The sequence below is a fragment of the Balaenoptera physalus genome (genome assembly GCF_965194825.1).
Source record: "Balaenoptera physalus genome assembly, chromosome: 14".
Lineage (NCBI taxonomy): Eukaryota > Metazoa > Chordata > Mammalia > Artiodactyla > Balaenopteridae > Balaenoptera > Balaenoptera physalus.
The window spans coordinates 10,379,506-10,402,263 of record NC_138893.1 but is presented as its reverse complement, the minus strand read 5'-3'; the positions used below and the strand labels follow the sequence as shown (position 1 = coordinate 10,402,263).

The 22,758-nt window shown below is 48.8% G+C and overlaps 1 protein-coding gene across 3 annotated transcripts in view; it reads right to left on the bottom strand.

Moving 5' to 3' along the window:
* The window catches only part of GNG4 (G protein subunit gamma 4), a 70,633-nt gene extending 48,238 nt beyond the window's left edge, over positions 1-22,395 (bottom strand). The window contains exons 1-2 of one of the 3 annotated variants that reach the window (XM_082423161.1): positions 21,911-22,395; positions 21,679-21,761 (exon numbers count right to left, since the gene is read on the bottom strand). The gene's annotated coding sequence lies outside the window, so the exon portion shown is untranslated. Of the gene's footprint in view, positions 1-14,864; positions 15,064-21,678; positions 21,762-21,910 lie in introns of those variants that run through there. The other 2 variants (XM_082423160.1, XM_082423162.1) reach the window with 2 other exon arrangements.
* Between the last annotated feature and the right edge of the window lie 363 nt (positions 22,396-22,758).

The window sequence follows — 22,758 nt, the reverse complement described above, 5'->3', positions numbered from 1 at the left end:
TACACCACCAAGAATAAACCCAAATGTCAACTGTGGGCTCTGGGTGACGATGATGTGTCCATGTATGTTCATCGCTTGTAACAACTGTGCCTCATTTGCGGAGGATGCTGGTTAGTGGGGAGGCTGTATGTATGTCGGGGGACATGGGAATTCTGTACCTTGCGCTCAATTCTGCTGTGAACCTAAAACTGCTCTAAAAAAATAGTCTATTAAAAAAATTCCTCAGTGCTCTACCTAATCCCTGGCAACCACTTATCTTTTTACTGTCTCCATAACTCTGCCTTTTTCAGAATGTCATATAGTTGGAATCCTACAGTATATGAACTTTTCACATTGGCTGCTTTTATTTAGTAAAATGCATTTAAGATTCCTCCGCGTCTTACAGATGGCCAACAGGCACACGAAAAGATGCTCAAGATTGCTAATTACTAGAGAAATGCAAATCAAAACTACAATGAAGTACCACCTCACATCGGTCAAAATGGCCATCATTAAAGTCTACAAATAACAAATGCTGGAGAGGGTGTGGAGAAAAGGGAACCCTCCTACACTGCTGGTGGGAACGTAAACTGGTGCAGCCACTGTGAAAAACAGTATGGAGTTTCCCCAAAAAACTAAAAATAGAGTTGCCATATGACACAGCAATCCCACTCCTGAGCATATACCCAGACAAAACTGTAATTCGAAAAGATACATGCATCCCTATGTTCATAGCAGCACTATTTACAATAGCCAAAACATGGAAAAATCTAAGTGTCCATCAACAGATGAATGGATAAAGAAGATGTGATACATATAAACAATGGAATATTACTCAGCCACAAAAAAAGAATGAAATAATGCCATTTGCAGCAACATGGATGCAACTAGTGATTATCATAGTAAGCGAAGTTAAGTCAGAAAGAGGAAGACAAATATTGATACCATATGATATCACTTATACGTGGAATCTAAAATATGACACAGATGAACCTATCTACAAAACAGAGTCAGACTCACAGACACAGCAGACTTGTTGCCAAGGAGGGGAGAGGGTAGGGAAGGGATGGATTGGGAGTTTGCGATTAGCAGATGCAAACTATTATATTATATATAGGATGGATAAACAACAAGGTCCTCCTGTATAGCACAGGGAACTATATTCAATATCCTATGATAAACCATAATAGAAAAGAATATGAAAAAGAATGTGTGTGTGTATATATATACATAAAAAACGGAATCACTTTGCTGTAGAGCAGAAATTAACACAACATTGTAAATCAACTATACTTGAATAAAATAAGTTAAAAAAAGATTCTTCCATGTCTTTTCATGGCTTGATAGTTCATTTCTTTTTAGTGCTGAATAATATACCATTGTACGGATGTACCCCAGTTTATCCATTTACCTACTGAAGGACATCTTGGTTGCTTCCAAGTTTTGGGAGTTATGAATAAAGCTGTTATAAACATTAGTGTGCAGGGTTTTGTGTGGTTATAGGTTTTTAACTTCTTTGGGTAAATTCCAAGGAGCACTATTGCTAGATTGTATGGTAAGAGTAAGTTTAGTTTGGTCTGAAACTGCTGAACCGTCTTCCCAAGTGTCTCTTCATTTTGCACTCCCACCAGCAGTGATGAGAGTTCCTGTTGTTCCACATCCTCAGCAGCATTTGGTGTTTTCAGTGTTTTGGATTTTGGCCATTCCAAGAGGCGTGTGTATCTCGTTGTTTTAATTTGCATTTCCCTGATGACATATGTTGGGGAGCATCTTCTCACGTGCTTATTTGTCATCTGTGTATCTTTTTTTGGTGAGATGCCTGTTCAGAACTCTTACCCATTTTTAATAGGGTTGTTTGTTTCCTTATTGTTGAGTTTTAAAAGTTCTTCATGTATTTTGGATACCAGTCCTTTATCAGATATATTTTGCAAATGTTTTCTCCCAGTCTGTGGCTTGTCTTCTCATTCTTTTGACCTTCCCACCCTTTCCAATGCTTGTGTGCAGGGCCTGGACTATCAGGAGACTAGTAAGGCAGCCCAGAGTGCAGAATTTAAGGAGGCACTCCATCTCAGGATCCTGCAAGAGTGACACTGCACTTATACAACCCTGAGATCCAGGGTCTCCTTAAATTTTCACTGCAAGCCTTCTATGTGTTAATATCCTTAGGGAGGAAAGCTAGACCACCCATAGTAGAGTGAAGCCTGAAAGAAAACCCAAATCTCTTACCTTCAAACACGTGTAATTGGAAGGCATTTTGAGACATTAATCTACACCTGCCCTTTCACGGAGGGATGGGTGTGGTAGGTTAAAAAGCAGACACAGCTGCTGAAAGTCCTTCTGGCTTTTGCTTCCAAAAGCCTACGCCTCGGAGGTGGGCAATAAAGAACTCAGCACGCAGGGGGGGAAATGTCTTGGCCAGAAGCAGAAGGAAGAGTGGAGTTGCCCCCGGGACCAGGGCTGCTGGGTGGCAGGGGGGCTGCAAAGCCTTCTTAGGGGGAGCATGAAGGGCTGGTAAGACCCCAGCACAGAGTGGCCACCTGATGCCCTGCGGCAGAGAGGGTCACGGGCAGCCCTGAGGAGTGTGGGACACAAGACCACCAAAAGCCACCGGTCCCAAGGGCTCATCCCAGCTACCGTGTCTCATTGGTCACCCGGTGGACAGATGCCTTGAGGACCAGAGAGGCACCTCTCCCAACACCCTGGCTCTACATAAATTCTGGGGGAGCCCTGAGGCAACCCCAGGGTCCAGGCTGGGACAAAAGTTCCTTGCTGGCTATGGGACACACACTTCAGAGGAAGCTGAGTTCTAGGAAAATTAGAAGAACCACCTTTTCCCCCTACAGCTGAGTTTGTGGATTGAGAGTCACCCCAGCCCCCTTCACCCTGACTCCTGCCACTAGACGGGGGCCCCAGTTAATGACGGCTCCCCCACTGCAAGCCCAGCCTCCCCTTCCGCTGTTTCCCTTCACTTTTGTGTTCTGCATCCTCAGCCTCCTTTGATTCCGGGGCTTCCGCACGAGCCCGACCTGGTTAAGGGCGCCTGGCCTCAGCACCTCATCCAGCTCTCCGTAGCTCATGAGCCATTTATTACCAGGCTGCCTCTTTGAAGGCTTATTTCCTTGGAATCTTTGTGCCAGATCCTCCAGCGGCCAGAGGTCCCTCGAGGTAATGACTCCATGGAATGTACAGAACCCAGCAGGACCAGAGGCTACAGTGCAATCCCTTTTTAAATGGAACCGGCACTTACTTTATCGAGAGGTGATGAAGTCAAACACCTGCTTGGTTTTTCAAGCCGGGAGTTAATCAGAAACCAGGTGAGGCAGATGTCGATGTGAGGCAAGAAAAAGCAGAGGCCCAGATAAAGCCAATACGTTTATATATATATACATATATATATATATATGTGTATATATATATATATATTTTTTAATCTTACTTATTTCTTTATTTTTGGCTGCATTGGGTCTTTGTTGCTGCACGCGGGCTTTCTCTAGTTGCGGCGAGCGGGGGCTACTCTTCGTTGCGGCGCGCGGGCTTCTCATTGCAGTGGCTTCTCTTGTTGCGGAGCATAGACTCTAGGCACGTGGCCTTCAGTAGTTGTGGCACATGCGCTCAGTAGTTGTGGCTCGCGGGCTCTAGAGCGCAGGCTCAGTAGTTGTGGCGCACAGGCTTAGTTGCTCTGCGGCCTGTGGGATCTTCCCCGACCAGGGATCGAACCCATGTACCCTGCACTGGCAGGCAGATTCTCAACCACTGCGCCACCAGGGAAGCCCACATTTATTTTTTTAACCACATTTAACGTCACGGCTGTGTCGAGTCTTCCGGACTGTCAAATACAAGAGACTTCAAAAAAAATTGGTACCAAACTTCCTCCATATAATATTCAAAATTAAATAATTCCAATCCAACCTTAGAGTTGGCTGGCTGAGTTTAGTCTCAGGTGCCTAGAAATTTTCCAGTCATGCTTTTGCGTCCGGTGTTTTATTTATTCACCATCCCAACTCCTCCTGTTACAAGGTGCTTCTACCCATCTTTAAGGTACTATTCAGATGCTACCACCCTCTCAAAAAATGCTCCTTGAGCTGCCTTGTCATCTCGGCCCCTGGGGCCAAGCTCTCCCCTCTGTTACTGTGACACTTCTAGCCTTCCACATTAGTCAGTGTAATCTTGTATTCAAATAATTTCTTCCTTTCTAGACTGCCAGCTTTTCTGAGGGCAGGGAGTGTGTTAGGTTCATTTTTATACCCTCAGGACACCGAGCAAAGGGATTACCACAGAGTAGCTATTTACTTAATTGAATCGAATGCAAAACCAAAAACCAACCAAACTAAAATACCAAGCGTCAGCTCTTTTCTCTGAGTCAATACCATGGGAGCTGAAATGATGGTGGCCTAGGTTGAAATAACATCAGCTGCAAAGGTTCCAGGTCTCGATAATTCTTTTGAAGGGTAGATTTGTTTCCAAATGGAATGAGCCTATTTTTTTTTCCTAATTATGTGCTCATTACAAAAATATCCAAACTCCACAGGAAAATATAAAGTTAAAATCACCTGTAAGTTAATTAAGTTATTTCAGTAAGATAATTAAGATTTTTGTTTACATTCTTTGACTTAATTCCATGAAAAACATGCATATATTTGCTCCAGTATTATGACTCCTTTAAAAAACAATATTTAGGGAACTCCCTGGCAGTCCAGTGGTTGGGACTCTGCACTTCCACTGCTGAGGGCGCGGGTTCAACCCCTGGTCGGGGAACTAAGATCCCACAAGCCGCAGGGCAAGGCCAAAAAAAAAAAAAAAATCAATATTTGGTGGAGGAATTTCAGACTGTTAGAAGGCGAGAGTGCAATGAGATAATGGGAGTATTTGTTTAGCTTCTTTAAGATCGTGGCAACCACATCTGCAAAAATCCATGGAATCATTAAGGACAGAATGAATCCCAAAGCTCTGTGTTGGAGCAGGTTTCAGTGCCCCTGCAACAGCCTGGCCAAATGACCAGCCTGGCCCCAGCACGCTCCCAACAAGGCCTGTGGACAAAAGGACGCTGAGATGCTTTTCACAGGGGTGGTGACCGCCGGCAGTGGTGGCTTGTTCACAGGTCGTGGAGAACTTGCCGATGGTTCCCCAGCCCCGGCATCCGAGCCAGCTCATTCCCGTTGATTCTGTGAACTTGCCCATAACTTTACAATAAATCTTCCTTTAGCTTAAGGCTCCAGAGATGCTTTCTGTTGTCTGGAACAGACCCGGAGTTTTCTTAAACTAGGACTGGGTGCTCGACAGCTGCATTAGGGACCCATCTCCACTCGTCCACCTATCTGTATGGACGTCAGTCTGGCCGCTGGTTCCTGGGTTCTGTCCCCAGGTTGCCAGGGCGTGGTTGTGATCTGCTCTCCTCGCGGCTGTGTGACCAGGAGACGGTCCCTGGGCAGCTAAGGCCCACTGTGCATGGAAGCAGCCAAAAACTAAATACGCACTATGCTTTACATAAATATCTGCTATGATCTAATAATCTGTTCATTATTTTTTCCCCTATGCTCCTGAGCAAAGAGTTGGGTAGATTTCCCACCTGCTTTTTACTATGGAATATTCCAGACATATAATACAATTTAGAGAATCATACAACGGACACCCTGGACTATTTCCCACCCAGCCTATGAAATAAATAAAAAATATACGGTCAAAATTCCCTGGGTACTTCTCCCTAATTGTGTGCCCACTCTTCTGAATTTGGTTTTTTATTCCTACACATGTCTTTATAGTTTTAAAAAATATATGTATGTGTTTCTAAACAATACAATTATTTTCCTATTTAAAAATATTTATGTATCCTCCTGAACTATTTTTCTGAGATTTATCCAGTTTACTGCCATATATATATACACATATACATGTATACACACATATATATGTATATATACATATATATGTATACTTACCCTCTCTTTACCCTTCCTCCTGTAGATGTAGAGCTGGTGATTTACAATATTTTGTTATTTTTGTACCATATTGTACAAATATTGTAATATTTGTACCATAATGTCATAAATATATCTCTTGAGAGAGACTTTCTCTAGGGTACATACCAGGAAGAAACTTGGTATAGATTATATACATTCTTCATGTTCACTCTTCTCTTTCTTTTTATTTTTTTATTTTTATTAAAAAAAATTTTTTTTGGCCGCGTGGCACAGCACGTGGGATCTTAGTTCCCCGACGAGGGATTGAACCCATGCCCCCTGCAGTGGAAGCATGGAGTCTTAACCACTGGACTGCCAGGGAATTCCCTCTTCCCTTTCTTTTTAAATAGGACGACAATAACGTACTATCAAATATATTATCAATCTAATATACTATCAAAAATAGTAAGATATTGGAAGCCTCCACATGTTGTAACTTCACATACACCAACCACAAGCTCATGAAAGAGGCTGTTACTCTTTACTCAAGACATTTAAGAATTCTATGACGCTGTTTCAGAAGGATCCTCGAATCATCAGCATCTTCAAGCTGTCAGAAACACACCTTCAAAGTATCCTAAGTACTTAGCTTTGCTGCTGAGGAAGGCAGCCTATGGTCAGTCAAGACCGGCAGAGACCCCTGCAGTGCAATCACACAGCGGCAGCCCCGTCAAGGCAGAGCAGCCAAAGCCGGGTGTTTTGTTCATCCTTGTAATTCGAGCAAGAGCCAGGGGTTTGTAAATTGACGGCAGTTCAAGGCCTCTGGCAGGTCTGCGTGCCATAGACAAGGGCTGTGTGATGGCCACACTGTGGGGTGTGGGCGTAGCTCAGAACCACCTAGGAAGCGTGGCCCAGGACCCTAGGGGAGAGGAACTCTGAAACAGTGTCACAGCCGCTTATCCGCTGCTCTGCCCACTGGAAGCCTCTAGGAACCCACAGCCCTGGGGGGACAGAGGCTCACGCACCCAGGAAGCGCTGCTGGGCTCTCAAGTGGCTTCTGACTTATGACTGTTGACACATCCGGCGTAATTTACTTTTTTCTAATTCTTCTAAGAGTGGGGATGTGTGGATGAATTCTCAGCTAACCCCAAGAAGGCACTTTACTGACAAGAAAACTTCCTTCTTGTGAACACATCATGGAAGAACTTAAAATAAACCCTGAGAGGGCGCAGAAGACCACATGAAGAGGATAGGCAGGCTGTGTTGATGAACAGCGTCTTGTGCAGGGGCGGGGCCGAGTTCATACGCTTTGCATCTTGGTGTGAACACCTGGGCTGCAGAACAAGCTGCCAGAACCAAATCAGAGAATTCCCCCTTCAAGGGAAGTAGTTAGAATGCTCTCGATGCTTATTCCGGAGAAGAAGCTTAAACAATCAGAAAAAGAGTGTTTTTTCAGACAGGAAGGGTAGCCTATCCTATTCTCATCCTGCTATTTGTGACTTGTATGACTTCAAGCAAGTTTCTGTCTCTCTGCATTTGTCTTCCCCTTTGTAAGATGATACTCTTACCCCCAAAAGATGAGGATCAAGTAAGATGCCTCAGGTGGGAACAAAGCCCATAGGACAACTCAGCACATTCATAGAATATCAGACCTTGTCTAGTTAGATTTTTTTGAGATTAGGTTAACAACTTAATGGCTTGATCTTGGAAAAAAAAAAAAAAGAAAGAAAAACACAGTAATGTAGTTTTCCTTCTAGAGGAGAAGAATCTGTAAGACCAAATGACGACTCAAAGGCAGTTGTCCTTAAAAGAAGAAGAAGAACTGACGTTGAAGGCTGCTACCCACTAACATGGCTGATCCTTTGTTACGCGAATTAACGGGATTTCTCCAAGGTGGTTATTCATACTTTGCAGACAGAAAGATTTGTGTGGCTCAAGTGAACTATGCATGGAGGAACATATGTTAGCAGCAGTGGAGGAAAAAAACAAACAAAAAAACCCAAAACAGGACTCATTAAATAAGCCTAAAAATAATCTGGGTTTTTTCCAAGAAAAAGGATGCAGAGTCTGACACCAGTTTTTCGTTAACGTGTCAACAGCCCACTGATGATCCCAGGAAAGTAGTTGTTCACGGTGAATTGCCCCTAAGTAGGAGAGGTGGCCGTGGTGATAGGTGGAGCTGGGGCTGGAAGCAAGCAGGGATATATTCCACCTCTTCCTGGCAGCCAAAGAAGCCACAGCCCACAGGAGATGCTGGGCTGCTCTGACCTGTGCCAGCACCCCTACGGAGAAAAAGCTCCTCCTGTACCATACGGCTGGACCATGCTGGGAAAGCTCTGAGCCATCTCTGAGCAAGACAGTTTGCCAGGGAGGCTGGCTCTGGCTGTTTCTCCTTTTAACCAGCAGTCAACTAGCTGTTGTGAAGAGGCACCAGAGATGGGACAAGTCGAATGAGAAAAGGCTATAAAATGCAAGAAAAAGGTACACGTGGTCCGGCTCAAACCCAAAGTCTCTATAAGTAAATAGAGAAGGATGCAAAGACCAGTATCCAAGTCTGAGAAGCAGATAAAATGAAGCTCTGGTCCAAGAAGAGGATCACCTCGGGGTGGAAGGAGACTCCAAACCTGAGAGGGCTGCCGGGGACGGAGCTGTCCTCTGATGGCACAGTTAAGTCTCACCGGCCACTAACTAGTCTCCACTTTACCAGGGACGGTGAGTGACCAACAGCCAGTCTCAGAATGGCCCTCTACACCTACACAGGGAAGACCCACCCCCTGGAAAGTCTCCGCTCAATGCCCTGTGGAAGGAGTACGGCTGCTTACAGAGGCTTCCTGCTCTGAAGCCAGCGAGCAATGTGGAAGAAGTCGACAGCAACTACATTTCTGGTATATTCAGAGAACTTACCATAACATGACATTGTTCATAAACCACAGAGTATTAGAAATGGAAGGGATTTCGCAGACCATGGTTCCAATGGTTTCAAGCATAAGGTCCCTTCTAAAATAATAATAATAAAAATGCAGCTTCCCTTATGGCTGTACTTTTGATATCTACTGACTCAGAAGATATAAAATGATCTAAAGAAATCAGCAGTACACTTAAATTCATTTTTGTCTTAATTGATCCCAGAGGCGTCTATGTACACTTGCAAATTAGCTTTATGCAAAAGCACAGCACCCTGCATTCAGTCTACACAGGGTTCCTGGTGCAGACCTGGATTCAGAGACCTCTTGCAGTAATTCTGGGTACCGCCTTGAGGAAGCTGAAGGCTGGCAGAGGGCAAGTAACCTAACCTCCTTAACTTCCTTTAACCAGACAGTTAGTGGCTGAGCATCCGGCATCACCACACAGCCCAGGTAGCAAGCCAGGGACCTTTTCTCTCACCTCCATCTGGGGGACACTGAGGGTCCTTCCTTTCCCTGAACAGGTGAGTCCAGACTTCGGTGTAGAGAGAGAATATCCTGCCGCTCTGGTCTGTGCTTTTTCTCCGGGCTTCCCTGTACCTAGCCCTTCTCAGCCGGCCAGGGGTATCTGTGTTGCCTCCAGGGGAACCAGGATTGTTAAAGCAGAAAGGGAAAGACAGAGGTATCCTGCTTTTCACTTCCAAAGTGAGTTCTGAGAGCCCTCCTCAGGAAGAAGTTTTGGGTGCCAAACTCTTGATTTGTATGAAGGGGTCTCTCATCAATGGGAGGCCCCCAAAGGCACCTAGAAAGAGAACAGAGAAAGGCCAGGACTGACTTGTCCCTGGGACCCCTGTGTTGGCAGAGGGGCGGTGAGCAGGACAGGACCACCGAGGGGCCTGGGGGGCCCATGTGTAAGGAGAGCAGTGAGCACTGAGAAGCAGACCTGAGGCCTTTGTCCTCGTCCCACTGGGAGCCCAGGCCTGCAGCAACCTGCATGTCTCCGTGGGTCCTTATCAGGACTCCCACCTGTGCCCTGAGATACTAGTGAGTCTCAACTAAACTACCCCACGTGACACTCTCATGGCAAAGGCCCAGGGATCTGATGCATCCCCTCCAGCAGGGCGGGGCCCCAGAAACACCGAGAGGGGTTGGTGTGGATACCCCAGCATCTTACTCCTACAATTGAAAGGGGCACATCTGACCTGGAATCTGGCATCCTATTTCCTTGTAAGGATGTTTTGGGTCAATTTTTTTTCCTTTAAGAGGCAAAAGAATACAATAGAGAAAGTGTGGAGGCCCAGAGCTTCCATCCCGGCCACACTGAACTTTTTTTTTTTTTAGTTTGGCTGCGCCGCACAGCTTGTGGGATCTTAGTTCCCTGACCAGGTATTGAACCTGCGCCCTCAGCAGTGAAAGTGCGGAGTGCTAACCACTGGACTGCCAGGGAATTCCCCACATTGAACTTCTCTGAGCCTTAGTTTCCTCATTGAAACATGGGGATAAACATCCCCCCAGCATTTCTGAGAAGATCAAGTGGACAGGGGACATGAATGCTTTCAGTAAATTCCGAAATGTTACCTATTGCTCCTTTGGAAATCTAAGCCCAGCCTGTAAAATACCTGGAGTATAAGTGAAGCAGATGTATCTGGAGTTGTGGTTTCAAGTAATGCTTACTGTGCTTAATATTAAAAAAAACAAAAACCTATAACCCTGCCTTAAAATTCCTCTCACCACTTATTTCAGTCAAAGATAGAGGGATAGGGGATGCTTTATATGAGAGAGAAAACGAGTCAGAATAAATGAATAAAGGAACTACGAGGTAGGAACAGATGTTTGAAGATAGGAGAATTTTAAATGCATAAGGATGCTGTGCTTAACCCGAGTCTCTCCTTAACCACTCAGCCAAGGAGGAGTGTAAAAACCATCAGATAGCGGAGAAAAGCGATCTCCTGCCAACCTCCAGGGGCCATGATGCTCTTTAACCTCTGCCAGGCAGGAGAGAAATGAAAGCGAACAAGTAACCGCAGGATCTGAGGCCAGACAGATGAATTTTGGATCCTGGATTTACTTCTTACTTGCTATGCAATTTTGGGCGGGTTACTTAACCTCTTGGTTTCTTCAGTGGCAAGATGGCAAAAGTAATGGCTGTATTCGTTTCCTATCGCTGCTGCAATGAATTTCCACAAACTCATGGCTTAAAGCAACACAAATTCATGATTTTATAGTGCTGGAGTTTGGCACTCCACAGCCTCAGGAGGGCTGCGGGGGAGGCTGTGGGGGAGAATGTTCCTATAAGCAGCTCTTTTGTCCCTTTCCTGTTTGTCCATTTCTGTTCCCCTCGAACCTTATAGAAATGAGATCACTCGGTAACATTTAACCTGCCTCCTGAGTTCTGCCCTACTGAACATACACAACGCCTTACCTAACCTGTTGATTCCTTTCCTGGATTAAAAGGCGTGAGAATGAAGAATTAAGTAGTTAAAGAATGACTGACTCAGTACCCCCAGCTTCCCCCTTAGCAAATGTGCAAGTGAACCAGGCAGGTAAGACAGCATCCAAAGGAAGATCAGGAGAAGTCAGCAGTCTGCGAGCAATGGAAAAATGATGAGGGGACTTCCCTGGTGGTGCAGTGGATAAGAATCCGCCTGCCACTGCAGGGGACACGGGTTAGAGCCCTCGTCCGGGAAGATCCCACGTGCTGCAGAGCAACTAAGCCCGTGTGCCACAACTACTGAGCCTGCGCTCTAGAGCCTGTGAGCCATGACTACTGAGCCCACGTGCTGCAACTACTGAAGCCCGCGTGCCTAGAGTCCGTGCTCCGCAACGAGAAGCCACCACAAGGAGAAGCCCGTGCACCACAACGAAGAGTAGCCCCCACTCGCCGCAACTACAGAAAGCCTGCACACAGCAACGAAGACCCAACACAGCCAAATATAAATAAAATTAAACCTAAAAAAAAAAAAAGACGAAGAATCTGACCTCCTACCTTAATGATTAACTGAGATTGCTTCCCCTTTTCAAGAATTGTCATGATGAGCAGAATCTTCGGAGTTGGTCTCGGACACGAGTCCACCTTCTCCCCAGATCGCTGGCTTTTCTGATTAAAACAACTTCCCTTTTCTCCAACGCTTGCCTCTCGATTATTGGTTTTTGAGTGGTGAGCAGCTGAACTGAGTTTGGTAACATTTCCTGGCCTTTTCCAGCTTCCAGAGGCCACCTCCATTCCCTGCTTGTGGCCTTCCTCTACCTTCAAAGCCAGCACCATGACACCTTCAATCTCTCAAACACTCCTACCCTCCTCTTATAAAGATACTTGTGATTACATTGGGCCCACCAAATAATCCACGCTGATTCCCCCACCTCAAGATTCTTACTCATATCTGCAAAATCACTTCTACCCTTAAGCTAACAGATTCATAGGTTCTAGGTATTTGAGTGTGGCCATCTTTGGGGGAGGGATTATTTTTCCTAACACAACAGTTATCAAGGAACAAATACGTAGTATAATAGAAGGCACTTAGAGTCTGCCATGTATAATAGTAAGCACTCAATAAATGTTTGCTACTATTATTACTATTATTTGCTCAAGCAGAAACCCTCAGCCTGGAAAGGCTCCACCACTCACTGGCTCTGCCCCAACCCTTTCACCTGGCCAAATCCTGAGACCCTTCTGGAAGCCTTCCGTGACCCAGGCTAGATTTGTGATCGGAGGGACCTGTTCTTAGTTCCCTGTGGTGTTATAATCATCCGCCTGTCTCACTAGATCACAAATTCCTCAAGAGCTGGGATGCCTTCTCCTCACCTCTGCGTCCCGACCCCCGGCACATGGCACGCAGCAGCCTTCACACGTCTCATCAACAACCAAGGGTCCCTCCTGACTCCACAGCAAACAAGGGTGCGACCTGCGGGGTGCTCCAGACCACGGGGTGCTGCTCCCTGCGGGAGGGGAGCTGTGGAGGGAATGTCTGTGTCCCAAGGTCATCGTGCTCCGCGCAGAGGCAGTTATTCAGGGAGAGTAGCTGGTTTCCCCATGGAGGAGGCTCTCGCACGAAATGCAGGGACGACAGATGCATGCGTTCATCCTGGAAGGGAGACCTGGGCTCCAGCACGCGTGGCAGCCGGGTGGCGTTTGCCGGGAGTCACGTCTCAGGGCTGCAGGTGGGCGGGAGGGACCAGCATGGGAAACAGGCTCCACGACGCTTGGGCAGGTTGGGGGTGATCAGACACGAGGAAGAAAGACCCACAGAAATCACCTGGTTCCGTGGTTTGTAAAACTCAAGACACAGTCCCAGGCTCTAGCCCAGACCTGCTGAATCAGAATGTCCAGGGGTGAGGCAAGAAAGCAGTATTTCTGAAAACTACCCAAAGCAATTCCGTTACGCAGCCAGGTTTGGAAACCACGGATGGATCTACCCTGAATTTTACAGACAGACTGTGCTACAAATAAATGGCTCCCTAAACAGGTGTTAAAATGGAGGAACAGCCAGTGAAGCTCATCATTAAGCAAACGTACTGTGAATGAGGCAGGCCAGGCATCCAGAACATACGAAACCCTTCTTACAGAGCTGTGTCCCCTAACCCATCCAGGCGCACAGAAGAGTGGACCTGCGGGTGGTCTCTCTACTCTAGCGAGCCCCCAGATCTTGCAGACGTGCAGGTCTCTGATCCAGCCTCTCAGGGCACCCTCTGGAGGGCTCTGGGATGGGTAAACTCCCCGGTACCAGGCTCTATCTGGAGCCTGGTACATCAGGAGCTGCTTGGCCCACTGGTCGTCCCTGGATGGGTGGGGTGTCCACCAAACAGGCTGTTCTGGAGTGAGAGACATCTCTGTGCTGCGTGTTATTTTGCTGAGAGTCTCTGCCTCTGCCCCGAGCTGTACTCCTGGGGATGAAGAATGTCACCTGCCGTATCAGTAAACAATGGATGTTGCGACCGTCAAACCAGCAGCCACTGCAGTCACCCTCAGCTGTGCACCCTGAAGGGTTTCAGGATGGAGAAAAGCAGGATACTGACCCTAGAGAGTTACGGCGCATATCAAAGGAATGATTTCAATGAGCCCAGACTCTTGCATCTGTCCACACAAAGAAACGTGCTAAATTCATTAAGTTGAGATGCCTAGTTTTCTTTAATTCACAGTAATCTTTTGATGTTCCAACTACCTGGTTTTTGTTGCAGAAACTCCTGTAGAGCCTTGGTCCTCCCTTACCTTTCCAGAGCAGTTCCTCAGAGCCATCTGAGAGGCTGTGTCTTGGGCTTAAGCCCTCAGTAAATCCATCGAATACAACTCTCAACTCTCACGTTGTGCATTTTTTTTCACCCAACACTACCAAACGCTCCTTTTGGGAAATGCAGCTTCCTTGTACGGTGGGAGTGTGCGAGGAGGGGAACGAAGCCCTGTTCCGTCAAGGAAGGCCGCTGAGCATCAATGACCCGTGGGTCCACCACGTTTCCAGCTGCTTCCATTTTCACTGGCACCACACAGATCAGGTAAGTTCATTTACCTCCTCACCTTCATCTTGGATCAACATAGTAATCCTTCCATGAGCAGCCCATTTTAAATTCATAACACCCTTCCCTGGCATTCTCTATCTCCCTTTCTCGTTTTATTTTTCTCCCAAGCACTGATTATACTGTTAAATGCTTATTTATTTGCTTCTTTAAATTACTTTCGATTTTCTGACTTATTATTATGGTGTGATGTCTCTACTATGACATATACAAGGGCAGGGATTTTTTTTGTTTCCCCGTCCACTGCCTGCCTTTTCCACTGCTGTATCCCTCCCATGTAGAAGGTGCAGTGAGGAAAAACAGCAGGATAGAGTGAGGACTGTTTAAAAAAAAAAAAAAGGAAGAAAGAAAGAGAGCAAACCCCACCACGGGGCGTGTTTCACAGCTAACACCTAACAACCAGAGGGAGCCCGAGCTAGCCTGGGGCCCTGGGCCAATCTGTGGGTGGTTTAGGTGAGTTGCCATGGTTACTGTGAAGCTGGGCCAGGGCCCAGAGCTCCTGCCTCGGGCCACCAGACCTTGGGGGTGGGTAGAGGGGGACCAGGAGGTTCGGGAAAAACAGAACACAGAGACTCACCCTTGGACAGAGACACGTTCTCACGGAAGGCTAAGAAACAGTAATCCCCGACGTCAGCGACTGGCGAGAGATGGTGTGAGCAGCATCGGATCAAGTGCGTAACGTTAGGGGGACAAAGGAATCATAAACAAGAAGCAGAGCTGCAACTGCTTGAACGCAGAAAGAATGAGTCATCCAGGGAAGCGGGGTGGCGGCGGTTTGCTGTTGCTTCGCAGAGACCGGCGGGCTGAGCAGCCTCAGGGACTGCTAGGCAGGGGGCCCCTTTTAAGGGACCTCAAAACAGGAGAACTTGCAGTAGAAAGAGTATGCATTCTACAGAATCATTTCTGTTTTGCCCCAAACATCATATCTGATCTCTCTGAAGCCTCCCTACTTGGTTTCCCTCGGACCACCCCCCCCACAAGTGGGCAGTGTCACCCGCCCCCTGGCTTCACCTGGGTACCCGCAGCTCTGGCTCTGTCTCCAGGCAGATTTCTGCTCACCTGGAGGCACCTGCCAGCTCCCCCTGCCCTCCACCTCCCGCTCTCTCCTCTGACTCACCCCGCGCAGCAGGCACAGGGCGCCGAGGCTGGGACCTGCTAAATCCTGCATCTGCTAAACACCTGCCCTGGATCCCCATGCCTCCTACAAAAGACTCTTCCACATGCCACTCATGCGCCTTCCTAACCGGGCTCCCATCTGCCTCTTCCACTCTCCTCACTGCACTTTCGTAACTCTCAGCCTTCACACAGGCTGGTCACTCTTGCTTAGAGAGCCCTTTCTCGTTTGTCTGGATTCAAAAATGGGACTCAGCTTTCCAGGGCCTGCTGCAGACCCGAGCTTGCTGAACGTGGTTTGCAGCAGGAACGCACAGGGAAAGCAGAGAAAGGCTGACCACCCTGGGAAGGCTGGTCACGGTGAGGATTGGCAGAACTCCGTGGTGACAAATCCCATGACAAAGAAAACGCGCCTGGGTCCAGGCCAACGATCGACTTATTTCAGACGCTATTTACTAAAACAGATTCTAGCACGAGGAGAGGGTTTGGAGAGAAACTGGGGAGTTCAGAGGACTTTGACCCATTAGAGTATGTGGTGGGCGGGGGGTGTCAGGGCTGGTCCCCTCCCACCCCGCCCCGTGCAGGACACACTGTGCTTTTCTCTAACCTCCTCTTAGCAGTTCTGAGGACATGGAGGCATGGCAGAGTGGTGGTAGTGGTCACACTCCCTACAATGTGGACAGACGGACGGAGCACAGAAAGGTCTGTGGGAAACAGCCAGAAGAAGACACGATTCTACAAGACCGACCGAGTGGAGCTGAAACACCAAACCCCGCCTGCAAGGGAGATGAGGCAAAGCCACTCAGAGACAGGGACGGGGTAGTGGGGTCACCCGGGTACCCAAAGATCTAAGTCAGCAGAAGACTCCGGTGACCCTGTCCCTGTTAGTTAAAATTCAGCTGAAGAAGAGAATACGGGATGCCGATGAAGGCCGATTTATGTATCTACGCCTCACCTTGCTCCAGAAAGAATTTGGTGACTGCTATCACCGTCAGCTTCCCTGTGTTACTTCCCTTGAGGTTCAACGCTTTGGAAATCTCCACTCAAGTTCCATCATCCCTTCCTGGCCACAGAGCCCTTAAAACTTGAGAAGCTTGACTGTGTCTCTACATCCCTGCAACATCTGCTTCCCCCATATATACCATCAAACACACACTTACACACTTAAGTAATCTGTCTCCTTAGCCAAGATGCGACCCTCCCTTGTCCATGTGGTCCCACAGGTGTCAGGGGCTAAATAAGCATCTACAGACCAGTTGAAGACCCTGGGTTGTAAGTGAAGTCAACTGGGGCACAGAGAAAACAGATTTTTCCCAAGATTGAGGAACAGAGACTAAAAGCAAAGAAGGATTACTCACACTGGTTTAACAGGCCACCAGTTTTGGGCTCTCGACTTTGCCGGAAATTCTGAAGGGGATCAGAATATACCACCCCAAAATATGCCACCTTGGCATAAGGATTATTTTGAGTTGAAGGCAATTAGAAAACAGCAGACACAGGAGGAATTCTCTGGCCTCCCCCTTTCTACCTAAAAGCAGGATGTAAATTTCCCTTTGTGAAGGTGTTTTCCCCTCCCATCACCCAGCAGGAGAAAAACCACCAGTATCACTGGAGGAAGACACCACCCAGATGGGCCTGCACAAATAAACCTACACAAATAAAATAACCCTTATCTGCCATTAGTTTTCGCCACATACTTACCTTCCCAAAATTTACCACCCCTGGAAGCTCAAAGCCCTTTTTCTTTGTCTTGTCACTTTCCCACAACTCATGTCCCTTTGTTAAAATGGTACATACGTTCTCAAGCCTAACCGATTCTTTGGGTTTGCTCTTCTTTCCTGTGAAGGTCCTGTGCACGTGCATAATAAACCTTTTCCCATTAATCTGGCTCTTTTCTCTTGTTATTCTTGCCTGTCCTCAGTTTAATTCCCAGGCCCCAGGCACAGAACACAAGAAGGTAGAGGAGAAGTTTTTTTCCTCTCCTACAGTTGCCATAAAGGGTATGCACAGCAGGTACTCCAGAGCAACAGGACAGATGCCTGCCCAAATTAGGCTCGAAAAACACGCCGGAGGAGGATTCCAATTCTTGGATACGCCTGGACCCTCACTGTGATAGTGGGTCCCACAGATAAAAAGGGGGTCCCTCCAGGATGTGAGGGTCCTGACACCACCGTCTGCCATCCCTGTCCTTGCCTCTCCAACAGCGTCCAGAAGCTGAGCCACAGAGTCCGAGGGGCCATCGTGGAAAATCACCTACTTGTAACAGACTGTCCTCAGCAATCCCCTACCTTGCTCTGCTTTCTACCCCCTCTCAGTATTCCCTTGCTCTTTCCTTCCTGTTTTCTAATTCCGTTTCTCCTACTTGGACCTTTATACTCGTGTACTGTTTTGGCAAAAATCTCTCAGTTTTACATATTTGTGTGATAAAACACGGGAAGAAGTAATTACAGTTGAATTCGGGTGGTGGGGCTGTGGGGGCACATGAATTTTTCACGGTAACCCCTTTTGCTGCAGTTGTAAAGGTGTTCTAATAAGAATTTTGGAAACAATTTTAAATGTTTTCCTTCTTCCTATTGCTATCGTCCTACCCCTCTTCCTTTGGTGGCGACCTTGGGCAGGGGGTGGCAGAGAAGGCCCCAGAGCGGCAAGTTACACAGGAGCACCAGGAGGAAGCACAGGGACGAATGAGAAAAGCAGAAAGCGCAGCTCGCGCCAGTTACTGGGTGGAGGGCCATTGCTCCGCGTCGTGCATGCGTTTGATGGGGCAGAGAGGGTGACCTGGGCCCCAGAGGGATGTTTAAAGCATTTCTTCTATCTTCTGTCTCCTCTATCTACTTCCTCAGCCTCACAGCAGATGTCCCACTAGAGAGTCAACCCAGCTGCCCAGGGAGAAATGGTTTGAGAACTCTAAGAAGTGAGAGGAACACATCTTCTTCTTTGGGAAGGGAGCACAAGTGCAGTCCCTGGGGGTGGGTCTCTTCCACGCAGCTCAGTCGCTCGCCTCCCGTTGGTATGTGCGTTTCCTTGGTTAGTTAAGAAAGTCACCACCCACCGCAAGTACCCTGCCAGAATACCCCTGGATAAAAAGGACACTACAGACACTGCTGGTTTTTTTTGTTTTGCTGAAGAGAAAGCTTCCAGGTACGCTGGGAGGATTAAATGGGCTCATCCACGAGGGGCATCCAGCTGAAGCCTGGTCCTCCCTCCACCCCGCTGCTCCCTCTGCTGTCTGGTCCTCCTAGGCTGGGCCACTGGTGACTCACTTGCAGATACCTGAGAACCTCAGGGCTTCAGGGACAGAGTAGCTTCTCCACACCCAGGGCCCCTTCCAGAAGCACCATATCCTCAACACACCCCGCACTCCCCCATCTGCACAGGACCTGACTTTTTAAAAAATTAATTAATTAATTAATTTACATTTTATTTTTGGCTGCGTTGGGTCTTTGTTGCTGCGTACGGTCTTTCTCTAGTTGCGGCGAGCAGGGGCTACTCTTCATTGTGGTGCGCAGGCTTCTCACTGCGGTGGCTTCTCTTGTTGCGGAGCACGGGCTCTAGGCGCGTGGGCTCAGTAGTTCTGGCTTGCCGGCTCTAGAGCGCAGGCTCAGTAGTTGTGGCGCACGGGCTTAGTTGCTCCGCAGCATGTGGGATCTTCCCAGACCAGGGCTCGAACCTGTGTCCCTGCATTGGCAGGCATATTCTTAACCACTGAGTCACCAGGGAAGTCCCAGGTCCTGCCATTTTGTTTGCCAAGTTCCACCATAAAAACTGATTGCACACCAGCTGCCATTTGACCTAACAAAAGCTCCTTGACAATTAAAGTGATTTGGAATGCTCCAGCTAGCTTGTTGAATGGAGCTCTTTTTAAGTTCCCATTGTTTTCTCTGCAGTAATTTTTCTTCTTCTTGCCTCTACTTCCTTCCCTAAATGGAAATTTCATTTGCATGTTTTCACTTCTGATCATTTTTTAAAAGATATTTGGTTTATTCTTCACGTGGCTTCAACCAGCTAGTTAAAACCTTTCAGTAGTATTACATTAATTTCTATACTATAATTGATCTCCCTGTTTTTCTTTTCTGACACTCATTCAGCTTCTCCGATTTTCAATTAAAATTCCTTTGCTGGCTACTGTTGAAAGGATATTTTGGTAGTATTTTTGGTGCATGAAAGAAGTTAAATTTCAGTTTCTGGCTTAAGAAAACTGATGAACAATTTCTCTACCTGAATAATACTCCTCTGGAAGCCTGAATATGTCTAGAGTGAAAAAAAAAAAAAACCAGGAATAATCTGCAAGATTAGATAATATTGAGAGTAAATTCTCATAAAGGTGTTCTGAGAACAAATCAGGTAATATCTTAAAGAAACTGTTTCAAAATTCCATGAAGAAAAAAGTTCAATCTACTAACATGCATTGCATTATTAGGCATTCTCCCTTCTTCAACTAGAACAAAAAATCAGACAAGGTAAGAAAAATATGACAGTGATATGTGGCTATAAATAAATGAGAAGGATTCGTCTAGTAGACTTCAGTCTTTTCTCAGCCATTTGGCTGCTTTTCTCAGTAAGGAGTAGCTATGTGGTGAGTCAGTGTGTGCGTGTGTGAGAGAGACGACATTATTCACAATCACCCGTAAGTTCAGCCCCATCCTCCTGAGGCAGCTGCCAGGCACTAGCTTCCCGGGGAACCAGGGGACAAGAGGACAGTGTCCAGTTCCCACCTGACGTTCCACCATTTCGAAGAACATACTGAGATTTGGAGGGCTTCAGAGACTGTCATTTTGGCTTTAAAAACTGTAAGATGAATACAGGAAAAGCTTTTTCCTCGTTTCTCCACCATCAACTTGCACGAGAAACGGCAAAGGCGATTGCCCGGCCAATCACTGCACTACTGGGAATGACCCTTTTGCACTGCTTTTTTTCTCAGCTGCCCAAACATCTTCTAGAGGCTTCCTCTGAACAATTTTCTGTTAAGGAGGCTGAAGGATAAGAGCCATGTGTGGGCGGAGGAGAAAAGAGGAAGCCCATTGTCCTAAATAGTCATTTCAGCCTAATAACCCCATGGTGCGGCTACTCATTAACTAGCAAAGCATCACAATACACCTTACATTAATGCCTACTAGTTATCCCCGGCTATATCCATGTCTCATCACGACTGATAATGCAGCCAACCCCACACTTCAAAAATAATTCACAGTTTACAGTGTACCGTGTCTTGTTTCTCAGGATTGAAAAAGGCTTTCCGTTTATCACCTCGGCTGTTCCCACAGTAGGGAACGGGGCCAGATCAGATGGCGGGTGCCTCCTTCCCCCCCAGCATGCAGAAACCAGGTAAAGGATTTCCCCAAAGGATCAAGAAGCCAGCCAAAGGGCCCGGGTCCCCTCCCTGCCTCTTTGAGGCACTTGCCACTGAATTTTCCTGTCGCACCATGAGAAGGAAGCACCACAGTGAGAACTCCTGAGCAGATGAAGAGACTCACACGGTTTAATGGGAAACACCAGCGCAGCCCAGCCGGCCCTGCGCCAGCCTTTTACAGTCCTGGGAGGCAGCAGAGAGAGAAGAAAACAGGCGCCGGTGGGGAGCTGGGAAGAGGGTGGGAGAACCCGTGTCCAGGATCCACTTTATCACTTGATCAAACTTTACCATTTCTGCATTTCCTAACACCCTAGCTCAAGATACACAGAAATAAGTCCTCCTTGTTTTTAAATTAAGAAGTCTTCTCCAGTCACACCTCTGTCCACCGCCCCATCCCATCCTCTTGTCTTTATTTCTAAGGTAATTAAAAAAATTAAACCAAAGCTCCCCCAATGCCGTTGGGTGCGCGCGCTGCGAGCGCAGCCCATTTCAGCACCAGACTCGGGGACAGACGCCATAAGGGAGGGACAAACCGTCGCCCCTCCGTCCACTGTCGCCGCCCGAACTGTTCCCGAGGCAGGTGTCCCGGGTGCTGGGGAATCAAGAGGGCTTCTTCAGGCCCAAAGCATTTCTCCAAATAAAATGACCAACTAGCCACTCCATCCCTCCCATTACGGCGCTCCTCAACGGGGGACGCCCCTGCCGAGACAAGAACAAACGGCCGTGACCTACATACGAAAAAGGAGTCCCCAGAAGCCTCCCCCGCCTCGAGCCGGAGAGATCGGGCGACCCCGACCCCCAGGAGACCCCTCAGACGTTCCGAGCTGTCTGTCCAAACCTGCACTCGGGTTTCCCAAGGGCTCGGCGGAGGGTCCTGGCTTCGAGGGGCCCCCGCACGCGCCGGCGCCGGGCCGCCGATGATGCGCACCTGTGCGGGCGCCGCGCAGGCCGGGTTCGCCGCGGGCGGCCAAGATGATCACAGGTATTCGTTTCGCGAGCTTCCGCTGACAGCTGCAGGAAAACGCAGGCACCAGAACCGTCTCTCCAGTTCCAGAGACCGTCCCGCCCGAGTTTCCCTTTTGTCTCTGGCTCGCCCCGAGCTCGCCGGAGCAAGGACTGTGCCTCTCGTTCCCCACCGACACGCCCCAGCCGGCACTTACCCGGGCCGAGGGCGCCGCTCACGCGCGGGCTTTGTCTCCGGAGCGGTGCTCGCGGGGGGTGGCCAGACCGAACGGCATCGCCCCTCAATCCGGGCGCAAGGCTTGGGGGCGGGGGGGGCTCCGGCTCCGGCTCGGCGCTCCGGCTCCCGCGCCTGGACGCGGACGGGCTCACGGTGGAAACGCGCGCCTCGCGCCGCGCGCCGCCCCCGGGGTCTCCGCGCCGCGTCACCAGCCCCGCCCCGCCCCGCTCCGCCCCGTGCCTCCAGGCCCGGGCAGGGGAAAGACCACGTGAGGCCGAGCGCGGGGTGCTGGTGGGCGAGCCCGTGCCCCGCTGGCGAGTGCGGTCACCCAGCTGCCGAGTACTTTGTTTGCTCGGCACCCCCCGTGCCGGGCTCCAGGCGTGCGTCCGGGTCCGGCGGGTGCAGAGCGCGTGTCGGCGACCCCCGCCTTCTCGCGTCCACTCTGGTCGCGCCCACTCCGCAGCAGGGTCTCGCCGGGCGCCCGGGAGGGGCCGGGAAATCCCGCCCGCCGCCGTCGACGTCACTGGTGCGTCACCGGGGCTCCCGCACCGGGGCTCCGCGCACTCCCAGCGCCCCTAGTCTCCCATCTCCGACCCCGCGCCTGGCCCCGCGACCCCCGCCCGTCCCAGTTCTCCGCCTGGGACGCGCATCGCCCAGGGGCTGGAGGAGGGGAGATGGGGGACGCTGGGGTGTTGGGGCCGTGGTCCTCGCGGGGTTCGGGGACCTCGGCCTCTGGCATCTTCTTCCTTGCCAGCGTGTTAGCTCCGTGGATCAACCCGGCTAGGCGCAGCCGGTTGCCATCCATCACCAAAGAATACACAGTATACC